This window comes from Talpa europaea (genome assembly GCF_964194135.1).
Source record: "Talpa europaea genome assembly, chromosome: X".
Lineage (NCBI taxonomy): Eukaryota > Metazoa > Chordata > Mammalia > Eulipotyphla > Talpidae > Talpa > Talpa europaea.
Window position 1 is genome coordinate 43,853,463 of NC_140081.1, and position 6,440 is coordinate 43,859,902.

General features: G+C 37.8%; 1 pseudogene across 1 annotated transcript; it reads left to right on the plus strand.

The window, feature by feature from the left end:
• Positions 1 to 2,223: 2,223 nt before the first annotated feature.
• LOC311187545 (protein BEX1-like) lies at positions 2,224 to 2,781 on the plus strand (annotated as a pseudogene). The gene has a single exon. The product of its transcript is annotated as a protein BEX1-like (transcript).
• Positions 2,782 to 6,440: the final 3,659 nt, after the last annotated feature.

The window sequence follows — 6,440 nt, forward strand, 5'->3', positions numbered from 1 at the left end:
AGCTGTGTATAGTTTCCTTAAAATACTAAAAATGGATCTCTTATGACTTAGGAAGCTACTGAAAGAACACAAAAGCACTAATCCAAAAGGAAACCTGAATTTCTATGTTTATTGCAGCACTATTTACAATAACCATGGTACAGAAACCACCTAAATACCCCCAAACAGACAAGTGGATCAACAAGAGTTGGTATACTTACACAGTGGAATACTACTCAGCATTAAAAAAAGAAACTCATGCCACTTACTACAAAATGGGTAGGTCTGGCAGGGATTATATTAAGCAAAAAATTCAGAAGGATAAAGATTAATATCAGACATTTTCACTTATATGTAGAATATAGAGAAACCGAAACATCAGACAAACACAAATATTGAAAGCTAACCACAAACATGAGGCATACAAGAAGCTAGAGGCAGTAGGATAGAAAACAGGTGAGGGTGTGAGAAGAGCACAAGGGACTTTGGAGATGGACTATAGGTGCTTTGCTTGTGGGAAAACTACTGTTACCACACCTAAGGGGAGAAATCATATACGATCCAATAATTAACAACAATGTAAGAAGATGAATATAAAAAAAAATGAAAAAAAATGCTTCATTATATAAAATAATGAAACGGTTTTTTCCTGATCCTTTGTTTGGTGTCTCCATATTCCACATATAGGTGATGGGAGATTAGATTATTTCTTTGGGTTCTTCCTTTTTACTTAATGTGTGTGTCTATTGGTATGTACTTTTTATCTTTTTCTGTTTCCTATATGTTTTGGAGGGCCTCCCTGGTGGCGCAGCGGTTGAGCGCTGGGTTGCGAAGTTGCCCGCAGCCTCTGCAGCCCCAGTTCAATCCCCAGCTGCTCCCCAGCCCAGGAGGAGGGTCCCACTTGGTGCGCAGACCTCTCCTGCCACCCGCTGCTCCTATCAGCAGTGTACTTCAGTCCTTCTGCCTGCTCTGCGACCCGCTCTGGCTCTGGTGAATTCTCTCACCCTCCCACACTTCTGACTATACCCAGTGCTTGTATAAGTAAATAAAAATAAATCTTTAAATAAATAAAAAGCATGGCGTTGGGAAAAGAATAGGCACACAGAACATAATTAAGACTAAAGGAGTTCTAGGAAGTTGGCATCAGAGTCAAATTTCTAATTATCTCTTCAAAGAAAAAAATAAGAAGCAAAGATAGGCACTGAATCCAAAGAACCCTGTGACAGCAGATAGAAACTAGAGGACTGCATTTCACCACTGACAAAAACTGATAGAGTGCACTAGGAAGTACAAGGGGAAATCTCACCTCAAGAGAAAAAATGGTGAGTGGAAGGTCAGATGGATGTTGGGGCAGAAACTATGGTTATTACCTGCTTCCAGGAAAGCTGGGTGTTGAATGCCTAGCTGAAGGTGAGATAAGTGTGAGTGCCATGGGGAGCCAGGCTGATAGTTAAACCCAGAGATGGAAATAATCTCATAAATGCATACTTCATACTATTCAGTTCCCCTGGGAGCCAGTGGATACAAGCAGGTACCAGACTAAGCAGAGAAAGTAAGGCCAAGTAGGAGTGCATTGGGGCAACAAAAGGGGTCCAGGTTAAAAATAATAAAGATGTGCATCTGAGTCCTAAAGAAGACCAACAAGATAGTGATCTTGAAGATAATGGTATGAACCAAGCTAGTGTCAATGAATAAGAAATCCATTAAGACAGTTCCTTCCACCAACTGAAAATCTAGCTACAGATTAGCTCACCCTGTCATGCAGTGCATTATAATAAAAAAGTGGAAACTCTGCTACCTTAATTGTCAGGAAATAAAAAATGGGCAAGCACAAGACTACGAAGACACTCAGAAGCCTAAGGTGAATTCTGCACCACAAAGAGAGAACAAATGAACAGATCCAATCACATAGGAATGGAATATTTTTTTCTTTCTATCAGATACAGAATTCAAAATTGGCATGAGAATGAAATTCAAAGAAATGGAAGAAAACTCAGGCAAACAAACAAATGCCCTAAAAATAAAATTAGCAAACAGAAGATTAAAATTGAAGCTTTAAACAAGAAAGTAATGCAGTTACAAGATGAAAAAAAAGATCAATAGAGTATATAAAAATTCTCGAGAAAGCGGTAGGAGAAGAGATCAAATGGACTCTTGAATCAGTAACTTTGAGGATGAAAATGTGCTAATAAATCAGGAGAAAGAGATGGAGGGATGGGGGGTGGGGGCTGCAGACCTCCCCTGATGACCAGGGAAGGGCAAACCCAGGCTTCGGGGCATAGCGCGACAGCCAAGGGCAATCGGATTGGAGAGGACTTGCCCCGCGACACGGTGGTCTGCTGGTCCATGTGTCGCGGCGCACCTCACAGCGTGAATCGTGAGGAGGAGGAGACAGCAAGGCTAGGCCCAGGATAATGGAGTCCAAAGAGGAACAAGTGGCAAAAGATCTCAACATGGAAAATACCAACGCGGGGCATGAGAAAAAGGAGGAAAAGGAGCAGGACGCTAATAAAGGAGAGCCCTTGGCCCTCCCTTTGGAAGCTGGTGAATATTCTTTGCCTAGAGGAAGCCGTAGGCGGTCCCGCCTCTGGCAGCCCATCCAGCAGTATAGATGGAAAGTGATTGAGAAGCTTGGAGAGCCACAGGCTAGGGTGAGAGAGGAGAATATGGAAAGGATTGGGGAGGAGGTGAGGCAGTTGTTGGAAAAGCTGAGGGAAAAGCAGTCCAGTCATAGTCTGCATGCAGTTAGCACTGACCCCCCATCGCCAAGACCACCATGATGAGTTTTGCCTTATGCCTTGAATCCTGTTATTTCCCCTGAAGCTAATAGAGAGACACACCTGCTTCCTAAACTTACATGTTTGTGATGTACCTTTGTTGTAAACCTTTTGATGTCATTAATTTCTGGTGGGTCAGTTACTACCAACTTAGTGTTGAATGTTGTGTTATTCACCCAGTCTGTAAGATTTTGTTAGCAGAGGAATTTTACCTATTGCATGGGAAAAAGCTCATTATATATTGTGAAGTTAATAAAGCAGTTTAATAAATAAATAAATAAATAAATAAATAAATAAATAAATAAATAAATCAGGAGAAAGAAGAAAGAGAGAAATTAAGAAAATAGGTGCCTCCCTGGTGTCACAGGGGGTTAAGACGCAGCACTATGAAGCTATCCACAGCCACTGTAGCCTGAGTTCAATCCCCGGCCAGGTAGGTGACCCAGATGGTGCAGCAGACCTCTTCTGACTCGCCTACTGCTCCCCTCAGCAATGTATTTCAGTCCACCTGTTTTGTTTCCCACTCTGTCTCTGGTGAATCCTCTCACCCCCCCACAGCTCTGGCCTGTACCCCAGTTCTTACATGCATAAATATATCAATCTTTAAAAAAATGAAGAAAATAAATGAAGAAGCACTTCAAGAATTATTCAATACTTGATCCCATAAGGAAAGGCTGCATAAAAATAATGGGTAGCCAAGGAGAGGAAGAGAGAGAAAGAGGAACAGAGAATTTATTTAAAGAAGTAATAGAGGAAAACTTCCCAAACCTGGCAAAGCAACTAAATGTGCATAGTAGTGAAATTACTGAAACTACAAGAAAGAGAAAGAATATTGAAGCTGGTGAAAGGGATAAAGTAGATAACCTATTAAAGAAGCCCTATGAGGGCCTCCCCTGGCGGTGCAGCAGTTGAGCGCTGGGCTGCGAGGCTGCCCGCAACCTCTGTAGCGCCAGTTCTTTCCCCTGCTGCTGGCGAGGGTCCCACAAAAAAAAAAAAAAAAAAGTTCTATGAGGCTTACATTGAAATTCTCTGAAAAAACACTATAGGCAAGGAGCAAATAGAAAGATCTGATCTAAATTCTAAAGGGTAAATGCTGACAACCAAATTTTTTTGATGCCCAAGGCTCTCCTTAAACATGAAGTTTCTGAAAATTCAAATTTCTGAAAGAGAAGCTGAAAGCAATTGAAAACAGTATACACACCTCTAAGAAATGTTCAAAAGATGCTCTTTGGAATTGATGTTTCTGTGTCCTTTGGGTAAATACCTGGGAGTGGAATTGCAGAACTATTTACAATAGCTAAGCTTTGGAAACAACCCAAATGCCCAAAAATCAATGACTGGATCAAGAAGATGTGGTACATATACACCATGGAATATTACTCAGCATTCAAAAAAGATAAACACATGCAATTTGCAGCAACATGGATGGCACTGGAAGGGATCATGCTCAGCGAAATAAGAAAGAAAAAGAAAAATACCGGATGGTCTCACTCATAGCAGGAATCTAGAAAACTTAAATAAGGGACCAGGAAAATGAATAACTATAAGAAAGTGAAAATCAAAATCAACAAACAACTATGAACCAGAGACACTCTATGAGTGGTGGGAGGTGGGGAGGGGAGGGATTGGGGTCAAAATAAGGGGATTGCAATTGCATGGGAATATAAAACTAAAATTTATTATATATAAAAAAGAAATGTTCAAAAGAATCATAGTATATAAATCAAAATCAAACAGAAGAATGTTTACAAAGGGCTGAACAAGGACATCAATATAAACAGAAAACTAAAGGCAAAATGACAATAGCACACCTTCACATATCAGTAGTCACTCTATTAACAGACTTTTATCAGTTTTTATTTATGTACTTTAATAATAATTTTATTATTTAAATTGTGGTATCATTAGAATTTTCCTAAACTTGCCCATCAAAAGACAAAGAGTATCTGGTTTGATTAAAAAAAAAAAAACAACACAGAATCCAACTTTCTGTTATCTCAACGAAAAGCGCCTGAGCTCCAAATATAAATATAGACCCAGAGTAAAGCAATGGAAAATAATTCTACAGCAAACAAGATCCAAAGGAAACAGAAACAGGCATAGATCAAATGCAATAGATTTCCTGCTAAAAACAAAATGTAGTAAGAGATAGGAATGTACACTATATAATAGCTAAGTGAACAATATATATAAAGAAGATTTAACACTCAGCAATACATAAGCACAAAATGATGAAGCATATAAATATTTAAAGAAAACATTAGCAAATATGAAAAGAGTCTTTGGGAAAAGCATCTTGTTGGCAGGGGATTTCAAAACCAGCTATCAGCAATGGACAGATAAATGAGGGAGAAATTAATAAGGGCAAAATAGCACTAAGCAAATAATTAGAACTCATGGGCTTATTAAACATTTATAGGACATGGGACACCCCCCAAAAAATCTATCTGAATGCACATTTTTCTCAAATGTTCATGGGCCATTTTTCAAGATTGGTCACATATTGTGTCACAAGACAAGTATCAAATTCATGAAGATTGAAATCTTACCAAGCATCTTCTCTGACCATGAAGGTATCAAACTAAAAGTAAACCAAAAACGACAGAGGAAAATACCTTTATTACATAGAGCCTGAACAACACAACACTGAATGATTGTTGTGTTAAAGAGGAAATCTAAGAAGAGTTTAAAAAATTAAATTGAGCCTAGTTACAAGTCATAACCATTGAAAATATATGAGATATAGCAAAAGCAATGCTGAGTAGGAAGCATATACAAATACATACCCACATCAAGAAACAAGAAAGTTATCAAGTAAATAAGCTTATCTCAAATCTTAAGGTGCTAGAAAAACAAGAAAAAAACACATAAGTCAATATAATGAAGGAAATAAAAATCAGAGCTGAAATAAATGACAGATTTTAAAAAGCAGTAAATATAGTAATCCAACTAAAAGTTGGGTTTTTTGAAAAAACAGACAAACCCCCAATCAACCATCCAGGCTCATAAAAGAAAAGGGAGAAAACTCACATAAATAGGATTAGAAATGAAGAGGAGAAATTATAACAAATATAAGAAATTCAGAGGATTATGAGACTACTGTAAATATCTATAAAATTCAATAACCTAGAAGAGATGGGAAAATTCTTAGAAGTGTACAACCAACTGAGACTAAACAGAGAAGAAATAGAAAATCTCAAAAGGCAAATTTCAAAAAGGAAATTGAAACAGTAATTAAAAGTCAACCAAAACCAAAAGTCTAGGACCCGATGGCTTCAAAAATGAGTTATACCAAAACTTCAAAGGAGCTTATACCTTCTCTGCTCAAACTCCTTTAAAAAATTGACATAGAAGAGAAATTTTGAAACATAGTTTATGAGGCCCACATCACTCTGACTTTAAAAAAAATCAGACAATACACCACAAAAAAGAAAGAAATCAACAGTCCAATATCTCCATTGAACTTAGATTGAAATTAAAAAATCCCCAACAAAATCTTAGCAAACCACATTCAAAAATGCATGAAAAGAGTCACCCACTATGAACAAATGAGATTTGATCCAGGGACACAAGGAGGGTTTAACATTCAAAAATAAATCAAAGTAATTCACCACATCAATTAAAGGAAAGATACAAACCAATGATCAATATCAATAGATTCTGAGAAAGCATTTGATAATTAAT